The sequence below is a fragment of the Schistocerca gregaria genome, chromosome 5 (genome assembly GCF_023897955.1).
Source record: "Schistocerca gregaria isolate iqSchGreg1 chromosome 5, iqSchGreg1.2, whole genome shotgun sequence".
In the NCBI taxonomy this organism is placed as follows: Eukaryota; Metazoa; Arthropoda; class Insecta; order Orthoptera; family Acrididae; genus Schistocerca; species Schistocerca gregaria.
Window position 1 is genome coordinate 519,825,606 of NC_064924.1, and position 19,959 is coordinate 519,845,564.

General features: G+C 41.7%; 1 protein-coding gene across 4 annotated transcripts in view; it reads left to right on the top strand.

The window, feature by feature from the left end:
• LOC126272769 (1-acylglycerol-3-phosphate O-acyltransferase ABHD5-like) overlaps positions 1–19,959 on the top strand; it is a 111,393-nt gene that overhangs the window by 13,038 nt on the left and 78,396 nt on the right. The window lies entirely within an intron of this gene.

Genomic DNA, 19,959 nt, shown 5'->3' on the forward strand with positions numbered 1-19,959 from the left:
TCTATCCATCTGAGCCACCCAGGGCACAGAGGATAGTGCAAATGCAGGGATTTCTCCCTTGCACACTCCCCGTGAGACCCACATTCCCAACTTAATGTCCACACACTACATTCGTAGTGCCCCTGCCCATCCCACTCATTACTCACGGCAGACAATATTACTGAGTACCATAAGAGTTTGGGCAGTGCATGTGCATCGGCACAGAAGATGGTCAATGGCCGGTTAGCCTTAACTGTATGAAGATGGTATCTGTTCTTTCGGACATGTCCATAAGAACAGATACCATTGAACTTCTTCTTCTGTGCTGGATGCACATACATTGCCCGAACTCTTACAGGACTTGGTAAGATTGTCTGCCATGAGTAATGAGTGTAATGGACAGGGGCACTACGAATGTAGTGTGTGGACATTAAGATGGGAATGCAGGTCTCCTGGGGAGTGCGCAAGGGATAAATCCCTGCAGTCGCACTATCCTCTGTGCCCTCGGTGGCTCAGATGGATAGAGCATCTGCCATGTAAGCAGGAGATCCTGGATTCGAGTCCTGGTCGGGGCACACGTTTTCAACAGTCCACGTTGATGTGTACCAATACCTGTCAACAGCTTAGGGTCTTGATTTAATTATCAGTTCATTGAACACCTTCTCTCCCATGTGCTTCACTTGGTCCTCCTCAACCCAGCATTCCACCTTCCTGTACATTGACCTCTTCCTCTCTGATGGCTCCATCTGCGACTCTGTCCATATTAAACCAAACAACCACCAACAATACCTGCATTTTGTCAGCTGCCATACCTTCAACATAAAAAAAAAATTCTTCCCATACAGGTTAGTCAGTTGGGGATGGCGTATCTGCCGTGAGAACAGCTCCCTTGCCCAATATGCTGAAAGCCTCACAGAGGCCTTCACAGACAAGCACTATCCCCCAGATCTTGCCCGCAAACAGATTAACCGTGCCCACCCACCAATCCTCCCACCAGCCCCAAGAACCAACTACAAAAGAGCACCCCATCTGTTACCCAATGCCACCCCAGACTGGAACAACTGAATCACATCCTATGTCAGGGCTTTGATTATCTACCATTATGCCCGGAACAAGTGACTTCCTACCAGTGATATTTCCCATCCCTCCTAAAGTGGTGTTACGTTGCACACCCAGCCTCCAATAGTATCCATTCCTATGCCACTCTCATTCCCAACATCTTGCCACAGGGATCATATCGCTGTGGAAGACCCAGGTGCAAGATTTGCCCAATCCACGCACCCTGCAGTTCCTATTCCATTCCTCTCACAGGTTTATCCTAACCTGTCAGAGGACACACCACATGTGAAAGGAGTCAAGTCATATATCAGCTCTACTGTAATCCTTGTGCAGCTTTTTATATTAGTCTTACTACCACACAGCTCTCTACTGGGATTTACGACCACTGCTGGACTGTGGCCAAGAGCAAATTTGACCACCCTTTGGCACAACATGTAACTGAATTAACATGCTTGAGTTGAGTGGCATCTTCACTATCCGGGCTTCTGGATCCTCTCCACCGCTACTACCTTTTGTGAACTGCACAGATGGGAGTTATCCTTATGACACATTTTCCGCACCTGAAATCATCCCTGTATCACCATAAGTTAGTCTGCTGCACTCACCCTAACCCAAAAGTTTGTGTCCCCATTGTCCTGTCACTCCTCCCAATTCACATCCTCTGTGCTCATTGTGCTCCATCTCACCCAGTGCCACAAGTCTTTTTCCCCCCTCTGTTGCTCTCCTTTTCCACTTCCCATTGCCCCCCCCCCCCACCCCCACCCCCCTGCCCCCGACCCTGATGCAATGCCAGGCAGCCTTGTTGGCAACTGTCTAGTCCATGAAAATTCTGTGAGGCAGCACTTACTCTTCTCTTCACACCCATACTTTACTATCCCCCTCCCCCTTTCTCCTCCCACCATTTCCTGCTACCCTTCTTCAGCCCCCACCCCATCGAATTCCAGAGTGCTAATTGTGCTGAACACACCATTACATTCTGGTCGCAGCTGTGGGAGAGAGCAGTCATGTATGCACAAGATGTGCTTGCTTGTGTGAATGTGTGTGTGCGTGTGTGTTTTCGTTTCTGAAGAAGACTTCAGCCAAAAGATAAGTGTGTAACAGTTAAGAGTCTTTTAGTAGTTATAACAGTCTTGTAGTTGCGCCCGTCTGCAATTCAACATGTCACCTTTATGGTGAGTAGTAATCTATCCTTTTCTTAATATTATTGATAGTTCACTGTATTATAATATAGTTAAGAAGAATTACTTAACTTTGTTACAAATTATTTCCACAGGAATGTCATGAGTATTTAATGGCTGTTTGTGAACCTTAACATGTCACTTGACACAGAAAAAAATACAAGTCTCACTCAGAGTATGTTTAACAGTAACTATCACATAGAATTCTGGATTAAACATTGGTCACACAGCTGGCCTACTGGAAGACGATGCTGTCACCTTAGTTGATGGTCACGGACTAGGCTGAGCTTTGCTGTGCTTGGCTGTAAGTAGAAGAATAGTCGTGGCAGCAAAGCGAAATGTTTCTGCATGCGACTTCATCGGTGTTGCTCATTCATCGATGAGGTTTGAGGTGACTATGTGCTTTCATGGTTGTTTTATGAGGTACCAACCTTGCTTTGGCAAGGTGGTAGGTAGGAATTACTAATTCGCGTATGCATATTTACAAATTAATTTGTGATGTTAATTTAAAATGACTCTTTTTCATATCATTGCTATTTTTTGTGCAAGTGATCCATGGCATGTGAAATTCACTAACTGACTTTCATTTATCAGCATGAAGCTAGATTCAATGATGATTGGGAGCTGTTATTTAGGATGTCTTCTTCTGTCAAAAATTTTAATATTAATTTTCTTTCTCTTTCTTTCTGAATAGATGTATCAGCAATTTTTAATGTGACATATAGTTGCATCATATGTCCAAGAATCAGAAATAGTTCTTTTTCTCCAACTCATAATCAAACCTATTGAAGAATTTCAACATTTGAAAAGTAAATAAATTTTTTTTTGAAAATTAGAAAGTGGTTCTCTGCAAATAGACTTTCACTAAACTTAAATAAAACACATTACAAGAAATTCTGCACTGCACCAGGCATTATTGCACCGTTATAAAGAACACACAGGGTGAACAATAAAAAACAGTGATTCAAATTATTAAGTATTAAAATCGACAGGAAACAGAGCTGAAAGTCGCAGTTTAAGGATCTTCTTTAATGTCTGAGCTTTTAAATTGTGTGTTATGGATACAATCAGCACTTTGAAATGAAAAGGTGACAAATTTGAGTCTGTGTCCTCTGGATCCTTCCTACCAACACCAACTTTTCTGAATTGCACAGCTGGGAACTCTCCCTGCAGAATAGCATATGTTCCTGTACCCCCTGGCCTCAACCTTCGCTGGTCTGAGTCCTCTACTTAGCCAACCCCTACTCTCCTCCCACTCCATCACAACGCTGCCTCCTATTTCACCAACACACCCTTTTCCCTTCTCTACTTCTCTCCTTTGCCCCTCTCCCTACCAGCTTCCTGACTGCACCTAGCAGCCCTTCCTATCAACACCATGTCCCTGCATGCTCCTACAAACAGTACTATACACCTTTCCCCAACTGACCTGCTATCCACCCCCCCCCCCCCTCCCCATGTTTCCTTCAAACCCCCACCACCGGATTGCTGGTCCTATTGGGTGCAGTTACAGCTCAGTTTGGCCACAGTGACCATTGGCTGTGTGTGTGGCTGTGTGTGTGTGTTTGTGTGTGTGTGTGTGTGTGTGTGTGTGTGTGTGTGTTTGTGTGTTTGTGTGTTTTCTACTTCAGAAGAAGGCCTTTGGCCTAAAGCTGAAACATACAGCAGTCTTTTCGAACTTAACACATGATTTCAAATGTTTTTAAACTTTTCTTGCTAAAATCCTCCACAGAACAATCAAAGGGGAAAGGTTTATTACTTACTGCATTTTCACTGTCCTTGCAGTCAAACTTAACCATCAGAAACAATATTTTCATATATTATTTCTTTGCTGCTAACTCTGTAACACATTTTGCAGTCATTATCCACACATACCACTGAATGTACCTGCAAAATTATATTTTTGTGTGACATGTTTTGTGAGATATGACATCATAAACATTGAGATGCATGAAAAACTAGCTTTCCTTACAATGAAATGCAAATTCCCAGACTATACTCATTTAGTGCATAATTTGAAGCTAGTGAAACCCAGCATAATTAGGATTTTGTGTCTTCAGCTGTTTTACATGTTTAATATCAAATATATAACAGATTTACTCGTTTATATAGTAGTAAGATGTATGAAGCTGTTTTACCCAAGGGTGTTGAGTCACTGGATACATTATCGTCTGGGGTAACTCATCATTGAGTAAGAAATTGTTTAGAAGCATGTAATAAGTATTATATATGGTGCCCACTCTAGAATCTCTTGCAGACAGGTCGTTAAACACTTGAGTACACTAATAATAGCTACACAGTACATTGGCTCCCTTGTGAGGTTTATTTACAGTGATCAGTCACACTTGGAAGACAATAGTAACATTCATAAACAGTTCTTCACCGAGTCGGCAAAGAAGGGAACATACAGAAAAGACTGACATGAAGAAGGGACAGTGTGATAGGACTTGTGTTAAGACATCAGCAAATAATGTCCATGGTACTATAAAGAGCCATAGAGGGCAAAAACTGTAGGGCAAGACAGAGATTGGAGTACCTACAAAAAATGATTGAGGATGTTGGGTGCAAATGTTACTGTGGGATGAAGAGGTTAGTGCTGGAGAGGAGTTTGTGGCAGGGTAATAATTTCAACTACAGTATTGCTATCCCTTGTTGTGTTTTTGTTAATCTTCAAAAGATCACAAGGCAAATAGTGACGTATTTCCATGACAAATTTACAGCTTACTCCTCCCTGTAATCCTGTCAGACACACACCAACCATCTTCTGCATCTAAATGTTTGAGAGATAAAGCAGTGATAACAAAAGAAAAGGAGAGAGAATACAGAATGCTGACATGTGTAACCACATATAAATTTGAATATTAATCATCAGAATAAAAAGCATTTAACTACTTGTGTCTCGTCTCACTAAAGACATTGCGGCACTTGTGCTTCTTGTGTTACTTCCAGTAAATTTCTAAATTACTTTAAATTAATCTTTTATACCTGATCTACTGCCCGAGATGCCTACTTTGCAAAAAGCACTGCTGTTTCATATTGATTTATGCTTAATTCCCACTTTTATAGATTCTTATTGCTGATTTTGGAATAGTAGTAAGATCATATAAAGTTCTAAATTTTGTCATCGAATTTTATGAGTAATTTCATTTAACAGACATTTCCTTGTCATATTGCATTGCAGCCTTGCACAGATATTTCATAGGTGTTGCCTGTGGACTAACGCTAAAAGATTGATTGGAAGTTCAGTTGATGATGTCGTGGGAAAAAGATAGGTTACACACTTCTTCATTGCCTGTCACCATAACAGAGGTGAGATCCAATTGTTCCATCTCACTGAACTTGAAAATGTTGTCTCGGTGCAATGTATACATTCCTTATTTGGAAGTGTGCATTGTGATAATGTTATCTGGTTAAGGAGATTGTGGAAGTTATTTGTTATATTGAATTGTTTACTTGAAACATTTAGAAGTAGTTATTTCCAGTGTTTGAAAGTAAATATTCCTTCTTTAGAAGCTAACACAGAAAAGAGAGAATAGTAGAAAATAAAATAACACATAAATTAGATAGAAAATTAATTTATTCGTAATTGAGTATGCATGGAATCAATAAATATAAAAAAGGAACCAAACGAATGTCCTGCTTAGTCCTGGTTATATAGTTGATAAACCTTTCTTTTTATTTCTCATCTGTTTTGCTTTCAAAAGTTTGACACTTAGAATTTATTTTGCATTGTTCCTGTTAGCTGCACTGCAGTTATCATTCTGGTGAGTACTTCTATTTTTTACATTTCACTGTACTTAATGCTTGATTTTTTAAACATTTTATAGGAGACTTTTATTTCAGTTGTATTTCAGATATCATAAACATATTTTATTTATGTAAGTGTATGTTTTGTGTATACTTAAAATATGATATAAAAAAGGAAAATGTAGTTACTGCTTTTGATATAATATCACAGTGCTTGCCTGTTCTCAGACAAGAAACATTGTGTCACTTGTTCATTACCATGTTGGACTAAGGCTAACTGTAATGTAATAGCTTTGAATGAAATAACAGACCATGGAATGTCTACATTATCATTTTAATTGTGTTTTCCATTACTTTTTATTTTCAAAAAAAGAGCAATACCGTGTGTTATTGTAACACATGAAAATTAATTTGTGTTATAGTGAGGCTGAATCATAATTTGTTGATTGGGACAAAGTTCAGTAAAACATAATTGATGTAGTAGATTGACCTCCTTTACAAACTGTGAATCGATTATGAAACAAAGCAATAAGCATGAATTACCAATTTACCCGGAATTAATACTGTTAGAGAAAACTTTAGCCCCAATTTCAAGAAAATAGCCCTACAGAAACAGCCTATGTTAATGTAAAAAAACAAAAGTAATGTACAACAATATAATGTAATAGGAGGCATAAAAAACTACTCACTAAGTGGCAGGAGAACACACATAAATGAAGGTTATACTTTTGCAGCTTTCGAGCCAGTGGCTCCTTCTTCTGGCAGAAGGTTGAAGAGGAAGGAAGAGCAGTGACAAAAAAGGACTGGAGAGATTTAGGAAAGTGGGTAGATTTTGAAAAGTCACCCAGAACTGTGGATCGGTTGAGACTTACCAGATGGGATGAGAAGGAAAAACTGATTGTTGGGGACTACACCATATGAGATTTGGAAGCTGAGAGCTTAAAGACAGAAAGATAGCGTAATATGCAAGGCAGAGATTACTGCAAAAACATAGTGCTCGAGTTAATGTATGAAGACTATATACATCAGTTCAGCAGCTTCCATTAGACTTCTTCAGGGCAATGGGACATTCATAATTTGAAAGAGGAATTAGGGAAGTACATTCCATATCAACAGAACTATTGTAATTAGTTTCCAGATCTTTAAACTGAGAAAAAGAAGGAATATGTGTTAACGTTATGTACCTGAACCTCATTGAGTAAGTACCAGACTATAAAATTCAAAGATGTATGGTTCGATCTCCACTCAGCCCTTGAATTGTTTCTGTCACTTATCATTTCTTATGCCTCTGCAACTGATTGAATGTGAAAACTGTGAAGTTGCTCCATGGGTCATAGTACACAATAAACTGTAGATCCTGGCTGGGTTAGTTCAGAGATTGGGGGAAATAAAGGGAATATCATCATCTTCATGATGACTGTACCCACTAAAGAACTGCAATGTTCAAACGAACCTACAGTTTGAGTACAGCTGTACCTATATCTGAGCCATCTACAATTTGCCAGTGACATGTTTGCATCTAATACAGATAAAATTCCACAAAACATGAAAGAACATGGTGGAACAGATCTGAAACAGATTTATAATCAGTTTGTGCTGCTTGTTTTGACTTAAGGCAGTAAGACATTGATTTTAAATGTAAAAACCATTACAAAAATGACAATTCCTCAGTGAGAGTATGGGAATCACTAGCACCGTCAGGAAAACAACCAAATGTACACTCCTGAAAATTGAAATAAGAACACCGTGAATTCATTGTCCCAGGAAGGTGAAACTTTATTGACACATTCCTGGGATCAGATACATCACATGGTTACACTGACAGAACCACAGGCAACAGAGCATGCACAATGTCGGCACTAGCACAGTGTATATCCACCTTTCGCAGCAATGCAGGCTGCTATTCTCCCATGGAGACGATCGTAGAGATGCTGGATGTAGTCCTGTGGAACGGCTTGCCATGCCATTTCCACCTGGCGCCTCAGTTGGACCAGCGTTCGTGCTGGACGTGCAGACCGCGTGAGACGACGCTTCATCCAGTCCCAAACATGCTCAGTGGGGGACAGATCCGGAGATCTTGCTGGCCAGGGTAGCTGACTTACACTTTCTAGAGCACGTTGGGTGGCACGGGATACATGCGGACGTGCATTGTCCTGTTGGAACAGCAAGTTCCCTTGCCGGTCTAGGAATGGTAGAACGATGGGTTTGATGATGATTTGGATGTACCGTGCACTATTCAGTGTCCCCTCGATGATCACCAGAGGTGTACGGCCAGTGTAGGAGATCGCTCCCCACACCATGATGCCAGGTGTTGGCCCTGTGTGCCTCGGTCGTATGCAGTCCTGATTGTGGCGCTCACCTGCACGGTGCCAAACACGCATACGACCATCATTGGCACCAAGGCAGAAGCGACTCTCATCGCTGAAGACGACACGTCTCCATTCGTCCCTCCATTCACGCCTGTCGCGACACCACTGGAGGCGGGCTGCACGATGTTGGGGCGTGAGCGGAAGACGGCCTAACGGTGTGCGGGACCTTAGCTCAGCTTCATGGAGACGGTTGCGAATGGTCCTCGCCGATACCCCAGGAGCAGCAGTGTCCCTAATTTGCTGGGAAGTGGCAGTGCGGTCCCCTACGGCACTGCGTAGGATCCTACGGTCTTGGCGTGCGTCACTGCGGTCCGGTCCCAGGTAAACCGGCACATGCACCTTCCGCCGACCACTGGCGACAACATCGATGTACTGTGGAGACTTCACGCCCCTCGTGTTGAGCAATTCGGCAGTACGTTCACCCGGCCTCCCGCATGCCCACTATACGCCCTCGCTCAAAGTCCGTCAACTGCACATACGGTTCACGTCCACGCTGTCGCGGCATGCTACCAGTGTTAAAGACTCCGATGGAGCTCCGTATGCCAAGGCAAACTGGCTGACACTGACGGCGGCGGTGCACAAATGCTGCGCAGCTAGCGCCATTCGACGGCCAACACCGCGGTTCCTGGTGTGTCCGCTGTGCCGTGCGAGTGATCATTACTTGTACAGCCCTCTCGCAGTGTCCGGAGCAAGTATGGTGGGTCTGACACACCGGTGTCAATGTGTTCTTTTTTCCATTTCCAGGAGTGTATTTGGGGAATAGCTGGGGCATGTGCTATAATTATAGCTAATAAAAATGAAATCAAACTGAGCAGACCTGTAACCAGATGTAATATAAGAAAAAATTAGAATGATGACCTAATGGATGGCGGTTTGTATGGTATTAGAAAACAGGTAAAAATTGTATGAATCCTAGAGTGGAAGAGTGTGATTGTTGGAGAAGTCCACAAGAGAACTTCATCCAGTGTTGAACCCTGAAGGCTGATGATGGTATGATCCATAAGAGGACTTCACCCAGTGTTGAATCCTGAATGCTGACAATGCTGTGATAATGGTGATGAAAGTGTCATGTAGTTAAATAAATATGAATATAATGTATGAATATGAACATAAGAAAGTGATGTAGAATCAAATTTTCCACTATAAATTTAAACTTTGTTACATATTTTCATTTTTAGTTAATATTACAATAAAGGAAACTGCAAGATGCAAACAGTAACAGAAGCAATGATGGGCAGTCACTCACCTGCAGCTAGTTGATGCATGACATGTAGACAAGTGTGACAACATAGGAAATTTCACTTACAGCAAGCTACCATTCACTCTCAGTTAAAGTGTGAGCATGGGTGCACAGTTATCCACACCCACCCTACACCTCCTACACACACACACACACACACACACACACACACACACCATAGTAACTCTGTCCTAAGACAGACGTATTTTTAGTTAAAATGTGTAGTGACTCGTAGTTTCATGTTGGGAAGATATTAATGTTAAGTTACAACCAGCCATCTCACAAGATGTGTTTTATCAGCCTGCTTTCTCTCAGAAAAGTATTGAAATGTATGTTTGCTTTCCTACATATAAGTGCTTCAACGGTACACAGCGTTTATAACTTTATATGGTGACATTATACACGTACTTGACATGCACTTCTTGCACACAAAATCCAGGAGTTCATAGGTAGCAGAGTGCATATTGAAGACATATTCTTTGACTTCAAGACGATGTTCAGTACAGTTATGTAGTGTCGTGTTGTGAACAGAATATGGACAGCTTTATGACGGCATTGAAGATTTCTTAGCAAATAAATATATCAGTCTCATAGGGAATATATCGTCACTGTTCACAATATATGTAAATGACATGTTGGATAACATCGGAAGCTTCATGTCAATATTTGTGTACAGCGCTTTTCGCTCAATAAGAGCAAAATCACAAATCAAAAGATTCATCCACAGTGGATGTAGGGTTTTTCTGTCACTTATCTCTTCTTTCACCCCTGGCAAAAGGAGGGGCAGGTCATTGCTGTTCCCTTTTTAATCTTCTCGAACATGTCCCTCTCTCTCCTCCACTAGGATGCAATTAATATCTGTAGCTACTAGAGCTATGATAGTTTTCTGCTGATAGTTTTGTGTACCTGTATGTCTCTGTCGACAGCACTACATATCTCGCTTTCTGGAGGTAAGTACTAGCCAGCAGTTATATCTCATTTTAAAATTTTAGTTTAAAGTCATTGTAAGTAATATAAATAACCACAGTATAATGAAAAGGATAGTTGCTACTCACTATATGGTGGAGATACTGAGTCGCAGAAAGGCACAACAAAAAGACTGTCGGAAAGTTAGCTTTCAGCCAACAAAGCCTTTGTCAAAAGTAGGACCCCCCCCCCACACACACACACTTGCAAACAGAACTCACACACATGTGACCACACAGCCTCTGGCAGCTGGAGTCTGGCTCCATGGCTGTAGCTACCAGAAACTGTAATCATGTCTGAGAGAGTTGCAGTTGTGTGTGTGTGTGTGTGTGTGTGTGTGTGTGTGTGTGTTTTTGGCAAAGGTGTTGTTGGCTGAAAGCTAACTTTCCGACAGTCTTTTTGTTGTGCCTTTCTACGACTCAGCATCTCCGATGTAAGGTGAGTAGCAACTATCCTCTTCATAGAATTGTTACTTTCCATCCTGAATTTGCCATTGCTTAATATGTGGAGTCACTCATAGAGGGAGCAGATTTTTGTTCCCTGTGATTGGGCAGCATTTTGGAGGACCCTGAAAAGATAGATTTGGAAGTTTATACGTGGAGAGGTTCAGAACTAATACCAGGCTTGGATGTGCAACAAAAATTTTAATACAGTTTTAAAATATAACACAGTATGGATAGATAAAAAAATCTGTCCATCAAGTGGCATCAAGAGAAAGCACATATAAAATATATAAATAAGCCAAGCTCTCTGAGCCAGTGGCTCCTTATTGTGGCCAAAGGGTTGGGGGGAAAGGAAGAGTGATTAAGAAAAAGGATTGTCAAGGTTTAGGAAATGGGGAGAGTTATGGGAAAGTTGCTCTGAACTCCGAGTCGGGGAGACTTACTGCGCAGTATGAGAAGGAAAGACATGATTATTTGTGCATGCACCAGATTGGATTGCAAAACTTAAGAACTTAGAGGAGTGAGGTGGGGTAATAAGCAAGACATTGATTACTAAAAAGACATTGTGCAAGAATATGCCATCTTGGCATAAGGGTTAGTATTCACTAAAGTGAGGTGTCGCAGGATGTGGGTACTGCGATGTTTGCGTAAATCTGTTTAAGATTAACCATTAATACGCGCTCATTTGGAGATAGATTGGTCGAAATCTGACGAAGGGTAGCGGTTTTAAGGGCAGAGGGAAAAAAGTGCCAAGGGAAAAAAACCTCTGCGATAGTTAGGTCGGGTGGTAAGAGCAGTAGCGGTTGTCTTGCTGCCTGTGATAGGTTGTGCAAGGATAGGCTTTGTTAGTAGTGGGTATCATGCATGTCGATACCTTGGCGTAGTGTGTTGTGCTGCTCGGCAGCTGGTGCTGGGTGCCGGTACAGAGTCCTCATTCAGTGTCAGCAACCTGCAACAGTTAGGTTTGTTATCGATCTTGTGTCCGATAGGTCATATACCAGAAGCACAGTGTGAGGGAATGTTGGCAGATTGTTTGTGCGCCTGTGGGCGAGCTCGTCGGTGTCCCTGCTGTGGCCTGTTGGTCGGGTCTAATATCAGCTGGTAGTTGCCAGTCAGTGTTCCTGATATGCAGGGGCTTACCGACGTTTGTCGCTGTTTGTGTATGTTAGTTTACCATAGGTGGCTATGCCCTAGCTAGCAGTGTCTTTGGCCGCTTGTGCTTCCACCTGTGGTTGTGATCGTAGTTTCCCAGAGTGAGGATGAAAGGATTGTTCGAGTGTCAAGAGTTCCTGTATAGTCGTGTAGCGTGTTTTTTGAATACTTCATTGAGGGTATCAAGACGGTATTCATGGTGAAGATCCACAGTGTGTGTGTAGCGTGGAGTGTTGCTAATGATTCATAGCACCTTGTTCTGTATGATCTGCAGGCGGCCCAGTCGTGTAGGAGCTGCATATCCCCAGACGGGAGCTGCGTACGTCATCAGAGGTCTAATCAGTGTCATGTATATGGACCTCGACACCTCCTATTCAGTGTGCTTTCCCTGTTGAGCATTGGGTAGAGCTGGTTGAGCCTTGCGTTTGCTCGGTTGGCAACGTATTTGATGTGGTCCCCCATGTAAGTTTCCGGTCCAGTCAGACACCAAGGTACCTGACTTTCTCTCGGAAACGTATTGGGTATGTATGTAGTGTTATTGGTTTACAGTGTTGGTGTTTGCGCAGTAGTTTCGGTCTGCGTGTGAACAGAACTGCTTCACACTTGTTGACGTTTACTTTAATACGCCATCTCTCCAACCAAGGCTCAGCTGTTCTGAGTGCTGTCTGTGTTCGTGAATTGATGTTCGACGGTTCCCAGTCTTGCGCGAGGATGGCTGTGTCATCCGCGTAGACGGGTAACGTCGTGTTTTGTTTTTCTGGGAAGTCATTAATGTACAGGTTAAACCAGATGGGCCCTAGAATGCTTCCTTGGGGTACTCCAGCTTGTATACCGTGTTGTGTTGATTGTTTGTCCTGCACGTTAGTGTTGAAACATCTGTTCGTGAGATACGAGTGTATGAGATGTACTAATCCGTCCGGGAAACCAGCTTCGCTTAGTTTGCGTATGAGTCCATTGTGCCAGAGACGATCGAAAGCCTTTTCGATGTCTAGGAACACGGCCCCTGTGGCTTTGTTCATGTTGTAGCCGTGTGTTATATGTTCGACTATGCGGAGGAGTTGTTGTGTTGTCGAGTGGTGATTCCTAAAGTTGAATTGCTCCAGCCTTAGGGTGTCGTTGGCGATGCAGTGCCTAGTGATACGTTTTAGTATTACCTTCTCAACAATCTTGCTGAGCGAACACAGCAGACTGATGGGTCGGTAATTTTGTGGGAGGGAGTGGTCTTTCCCTGGCTTCCTGAACATCAGGACCTTGACCGCCTTCCAAAAGCCAGGGAAGTGTGGGTGTGTCAGGATGGCATTCGTTAAGTGTGTGAGGTATTCCACGGCTTTATCCGTGAACTCCTGGAAGAACACGGTTTTGAATGCCATCAGGCCCAGGGGCTTTTCTAGCGTTGGTGTGCTTCATAGCCCATGTGATTTCATCAGTAAGAGTGGGAATCCAAGTGCTTTATATATGGCAGATAGGTGGGGAGGGCAGGGGAAAAAAGACCGGTTGGAAAATAATATACAGAAAGGTAATAGGGATCAAAGAAAAGAAATAGTTATTGAAAATGCTGAGACAACAGAAATTAATGTAAATTTAGGCCAGGAGCGTGGCAAGAACAATCAGTGGAGCTACGACAAACTAGTGCCAAGATGGCACACGTAATGGGACAGATATTTGAGATCATGTTGTAGAGCATGCTCTGGAACAGGATATTGTGTATTACCTGGAAACACTCTCTGTTTATGCCCATTCATTCTAACCAATAAGCTATACCAATTTAAAAGGCTGAACAGTGTACAAGACATGTTTTTTCGCAGGTGACTCTCCTTTTTGTAACATAAGTTCTACCATTTACAGGGCTTATATAAGTGGTGATCAGAGGATGCATCAGACAAGTCTTACAGCAGGGATAGTCACACAGTATGAGCCTTAGGGTAGAGAAATAAGTGCAGAAGGTGCGTAGGGTCTGACTAGGATATTGCAGGACATGGTTCTAGGTCATCATCATTTAAGACTGATTATGCCTTTCAGCGTTCAGTCTGGAGCATAGCCCCCCTTATAAAATTCCTCCACGATCCCCTATTCAGTGCTAACATTGGTGCTTCTTCTGATGTTAAACCTATTACTTCAAAATCATTCCTAACCGATTCCAGGTACCTTCTCCTTGGTCTGCCCCGACTCCTCCTACCCTCTTCTGCTGAACCCATGAGTCTCTTGGTTAACCTTGCTTCTCCCATGCGTGTAACATGACCCCACCATCTAAGCCTGTTCGCTGTGACTGCTACATGTATAGAGTTCATTCCCAGTTTTTCTTTGATTTCCTCATTGTGGACACCCTCCTGCCATTGTTCCCATCTACTAGTACCTGCAATCATCCTAGCTACTTTCATATCCGTAACCTCAAACTTGTTGATAAGGTAACCTGAATCCACCCAGCTTTCACTCCCATACAACAAAGTTGGTCGAAAGATTGAACGGTGCACAGATAATTTAGTCTTGGTACTGACTTCCTTCTTGCAGAAGAGAGAAGATCGTAGCTGAGTGTCCACTGCATTAGCTTTGCTACACCTCACTTCCAGTTCTTTCACTATGTTGCCATCCTGGGAGAATATGTATCCTAAGTACTTGAAACCGTCCACCTGTTCTAACTTTGTTCCTCCTATTTGGCACTCAATCCGTTTATATTTCTTTCCCACTGACATTACTTTCGTTTTGGAGATGCTAATCTTCATACCATAGTCCTTACATTTCTGATCTAGCTCTGAAATATTACTTTGCAAACTTTCAATCGAATCTGCCATCATAACTAAGTCATCCGCATATGCAAGACTGCTTATTCTGTGTTCACATATCTTAATCTCACCCAGCCAGTCTATTGTTTTTAACATATGATCCATAAATAATATGAACAACAGTGGAGACAGGTTGCAGCCTTGTCTTACCCTTGAAACTACTCTGAACCATGAACTCAATTTAGCGTCAACTCTAATTGCTGCCTGACTATCCATGTAAAGACCTTTAATTGCTTGCAAAAGTTTGCCTCCTATTCCATAATCTCGTAGAACAGACAATAACTTCCTCCTAGGAACCCGGTCATATGCCTTTTCTAGATCTATAAAGCTTAGATACAATTCCCTGTTCCACTCATAACACTTCTCCATTATTTGCCGTAAGCTAAAGATCTGGTCCTGAGAACCTCTAAGAGACCTCAAACCCACACTGATTTTCATCCAATTGGTCCTCAACTAATACTCGCACTTAACTTTCAACAATACCTGAGAAGACTTTACCCACAACACTGATTAAAGAGATACCTCTGTAGTTGTTACAATCTTTTCTGTTTACATGTTTAAAGATTGGTGTGATTACTGCTTTTGTTCAGTCTGATGGAACCTGTCCGGACTCCCAGGCCATTTCAGTTATCCTGTGTAGCCATTTAAGATCTGACATTCCACTGTATTAGAAGAGTTCCGACTTAATTTCATCCACCATAACCGCTTTATTGTACTGCAATCTATTGACTATTTTCTCCACTTCCTCAAATGTGATGCTATTTCCATCGTCATTCCTATCCCATTCTACCTCAAAATCTGAAACATTACTGATTGTATTTTCACCTACATTGAGCAACTCTTCAAAATATTCCCTCCATCTGTCCAAGGTGTCCACAGGATTCACCAGCAGCCTTCCTGGCCTGTCCAAAATACTTGTCATTTCCTTCTTACCTCCCTTTCAAAGACTGCTAATTACACTCCAGAATGGTTTTCCAGCAGCTTGAACCATAGTCTCCAACCTGTTTCCAAAGTCTTTCCAAGATTTCTTCTTGGATGCTGCTATTATCTGTTTGGCTTTGTTTCTTTCTTCAACATAACTTTTTCTGTCTACCTGAGTTCTAGTATGTAGCCATTATTTATACGCCTTCTTTTTCCTTTTACAGGCTGCCTTGACTGTGTCATTCCACCAAGCTGTTTGCTTCATCCTACTTTTACACATTACTATTCCAAGACATTCTTTAGCCACTTCTAGTACTGTGTCCCTGTACCTTGTCCATTCCTTTTCCAATGACTGTAATTGACTACATTCAACTACCTGGTACCTTTTCGAGATTGCTGTTATGTACTTGTGCCGGATTTCCTTATCCTGAAGTTTCTCCACTCTTATCCTCCTACATATCGACCTGACCTCCTGCACTTTCGGCCTCACAATCCCAATTTCACTGCAGATTAAATAATAAGTGTCATCAAAGAATCCCCTGAATACACGTGTGTCTCTCACAGCCTTCCTGAGTTCCTGATCTGTTATTATATAGTCAATGACAGATCTGGTTCCCCTGCCTTCCCAAGTATACTGGTGAATGTTCTTATGTTTAAAAAAAGGAGTTTGTGATTACTAAGACCATACTGGCACAGAAATCCAAGAGTTGTTTCCTGTTCCTGTTGGCCTCCATATCCTCTCCAAATTTACCCATAACCTTTTCATACCCTTCTGTTCGATTTCCAATCCTGGCGTTAAAATCACCCATGAGCAGAACACTGTGCTTGTCCTTTACTCTAACAACTACATCACTGAGTGCCTCATAAAAACTATCCATCTTATCTTTTGATCTGTCTTTCACAATGCGAATATACTGACACAATCCTAATTTTCTTGCTAGACACTGTCAAATCTATCCACATCAGTCGTTCGTTTACATACCTTATTGCAACTACGCTGGGTTCCATTTCTTTCCTGATGTAAAGCCCTGCACCCCATTATGCTATTCCTGCTTTGACTCCTGACAGGTAAACCTTGTATTCTCCCATTTCCTCTTCTTTCTCACCCCTTACCCGAATGTCACTAACAGCTAAAACGTCCAGCCCCATCTTACTTGCAGCCTCTGCCAGCTCTACCTTCTTCCCAGAGTAGCCCCCATTGATATTAATAGCTCCCCATCTCATTACCATTTGTTTGCCAAGTCATATCTTAGGAGTCCCTGGTTTGTCAGTTAGAGGTGGGACTCCGTCACGTCCAAAAGCCTGAGGCATTTTGCTCTGATTGTTGCAAGCATCATATTTAAAGTACCAGGGCAGCAGGTTGCTAGCCTTACTTGCCCCGAGTCCCATTGGGTTTTACCCCTAACGGCTGAGGGACTAACCGGTGGATTTGGTAGTCAAGGTGACCACGACTCAGAATATGTCTGAGATGCCCAGGCTTATTCCAAAGTAACTGGTATCCCGACTATCGGAACCACTTACTTGGCCACTCATACGTTGCCTGTGGTTCATGAACTAGGATATGACTACAGGAACCCACACCATGAACCACTAGGGGTGGTGGGCAAAATTTCAGACAGAATGGATGTCATATCAGGGTAAGATTTTAGGAAGTCATAACCTTGTTGAAGTAGCTCATTAATAAATTCAAGACTAGGGTGGTAGGGAGTGACAAGCGGCGTACCCTTAAATCAATTTTTTTAGAGGGATCAGCAGTACCAAGATTTGATGTGGTGGTGCGGGAAATCTGCTTTTGAACTAGGCTCGTGACATAATTAGGACAGTGAAGGTTGATGTGAGAATGGACGTGTACTGCTGTAAAGAGTTTGCATCTGAGCAAATACGTGTGCCTCAAATGCCACTACTGTATGAAAGGTAATGTTTGACATGAAAAGAATGGCAATTGTCAAAATGTAAGTTCTGTTGTTTGTTTGTAAGTTTAATGTGAACAGAAGTGTGAAGCTGACCCTCTGTGAGCTTGAGGTCAACATAAAGAAAAGTGGCAACACATTCAGGGTAAGATCATATGAAATTTAATTGGGAGATTCCAAAAATTTTAACAGATCAGTCTCGCCAGAAGTCCATTTGGCAACAGTGTCATCAGTGTATCTTAACCAAACCAGCAGCTGAAGTCTTACTGATGCAGAGCATGCTCTACAACATGATAGTCCTAATCGTGTTGCTTGTTTCATCACATATGCCATCTGAATTCTCACTCTTAACATCAGTTTCTCAGAACTCTGCAGTTGGGAACTGGCATTACAACGTGTGCTTGTTTTTTGCCGCACACGTGGCCTAACTTTACATTAATTACTGTGGTCTCAGCATTTATTTTCAGTAATTACTCCTGTTCTTCACACTCTGTTATTTTCCTATATCTTTTATTTTCCAACCTGTCTACCATGTATAATTATCATAGCTTTCCACTTTTATCGAGTCTCGCACGTTTTTCAGTAATCTGTGTCATGTGTATTCCCTTCTCCTCCATCTATTAAGTTCTCTGGTTTTCAAATCTCATCCCATCTGGTAAGGCTCCCCTGACCCAGGGTTCTGGATGATTTTCCTGAAATCTCTCTATTTCCTAAACCTCACCAGTTCTTTTCATTCACCCCTCTTCCTCCTCCTCCAACCCTATGGCCAGAAGAAGGAGCCACTGGTTCCAAAAACTCTGAAATGTAAATACCTTGGTATGTGTTTTCTCCTGCTGCCACTTAGTGAGTAGTTTTTTTATCCATCCGATTACATTATATTTTCAAAAATTGATTATTTCCATGTGCGTATGTATATTGTATTTTCAAACATTAATTATTTTGTTGATACAGTACAGTTTTAAATCCTATATTAGGACAATGAATTGTCCTGCTTCATTGCTGTCGGGCTTATTACTGATTTTCCTTTACCGTCAATTAAAATTTATCCCCCAATCTGTATAGCTTGTTGAATTTTTTATACCTAAAAGAAAGAAAAAGAAAAAAACTACATAACCAGAACACCATAAGTTGCAGTGGAATTCCAGAAAGTTGAGTAGTGTTTTCAGTCCTGCTTATCTCTGACTACTACAACCCACTTCCATTTTAATCTGCTTACTCTTTTTCAGCCTTGGATTCTCTCTACAGTTTTTACCTCTTCAGTCTTGCTTCCATTACCAAACTGACAATTCCTTGATGCCTCAGTATGTGTCCTATCAATTGAATTCTTATTTTGGACAAGTTGTGTCATAAATTTCTTTTTTCTCCGATTCGGTTCATTACATCCTCATTTGCTGTTTGGTCTACCCACCCAATCTTCAGCATTCCTCTATCACCACTTCAAAAGCTTATATTCTCCTCTTGTCTGAACTGCTTATTGCCCACATTTCACACTTCCTGCCCAATAAGACACTTTACTATTGATAATATCTAGTTATTTTGAACTAAATTAGTTATTCCATACAGACATGTACTTCAGTGTTCATTAATATTTATTTATCTTGCTATTTCATTTCAATATCTATTACATGTTAAAGACTTCGTGATTAATACAGCAATAACAATCAAGTAATGTAATTATATCTTTATTCACAGTAAGATATTGTTCGCTCCTTGATTTCCTGTGGGTTGTATATGTGTGAAGCAACCTTTTACAACAAAATGAATTCCCACATATTTGTCTAAAGTGAAATAAGGGAACAAATTGTTTCTTGTTTTGTGAAAGTCAGTAATGTCAAACTAGCAAAGTGTTGATATTTTCTGTATGTATTTATATGAGAGATTAGAGACAGATTAAAGTTTTTCCATTTCATATTCATCTGCCAAAAATGTAGAGGAGTAGCCTGATAGCAACTTGAATGCGCGCGTGCGTACACACACACACACACACACACACACACACACACACAGGCGGGGGGGGGGGGGGGGGAGAGAGAATACCTTGTGCATCCTACAGTATGCTGACTATCACTTGGTGCACAGGAATCCAAAAGTGTTGTATTTATGGAAAATATTGTTACTATACTATTAATGCCGCACACTTTATGATCAATGTAGTTTGTGCTAAAGATCATGGCACACAGTTTACGCACATCGCACCTAGAATCACTGTTTACACTGG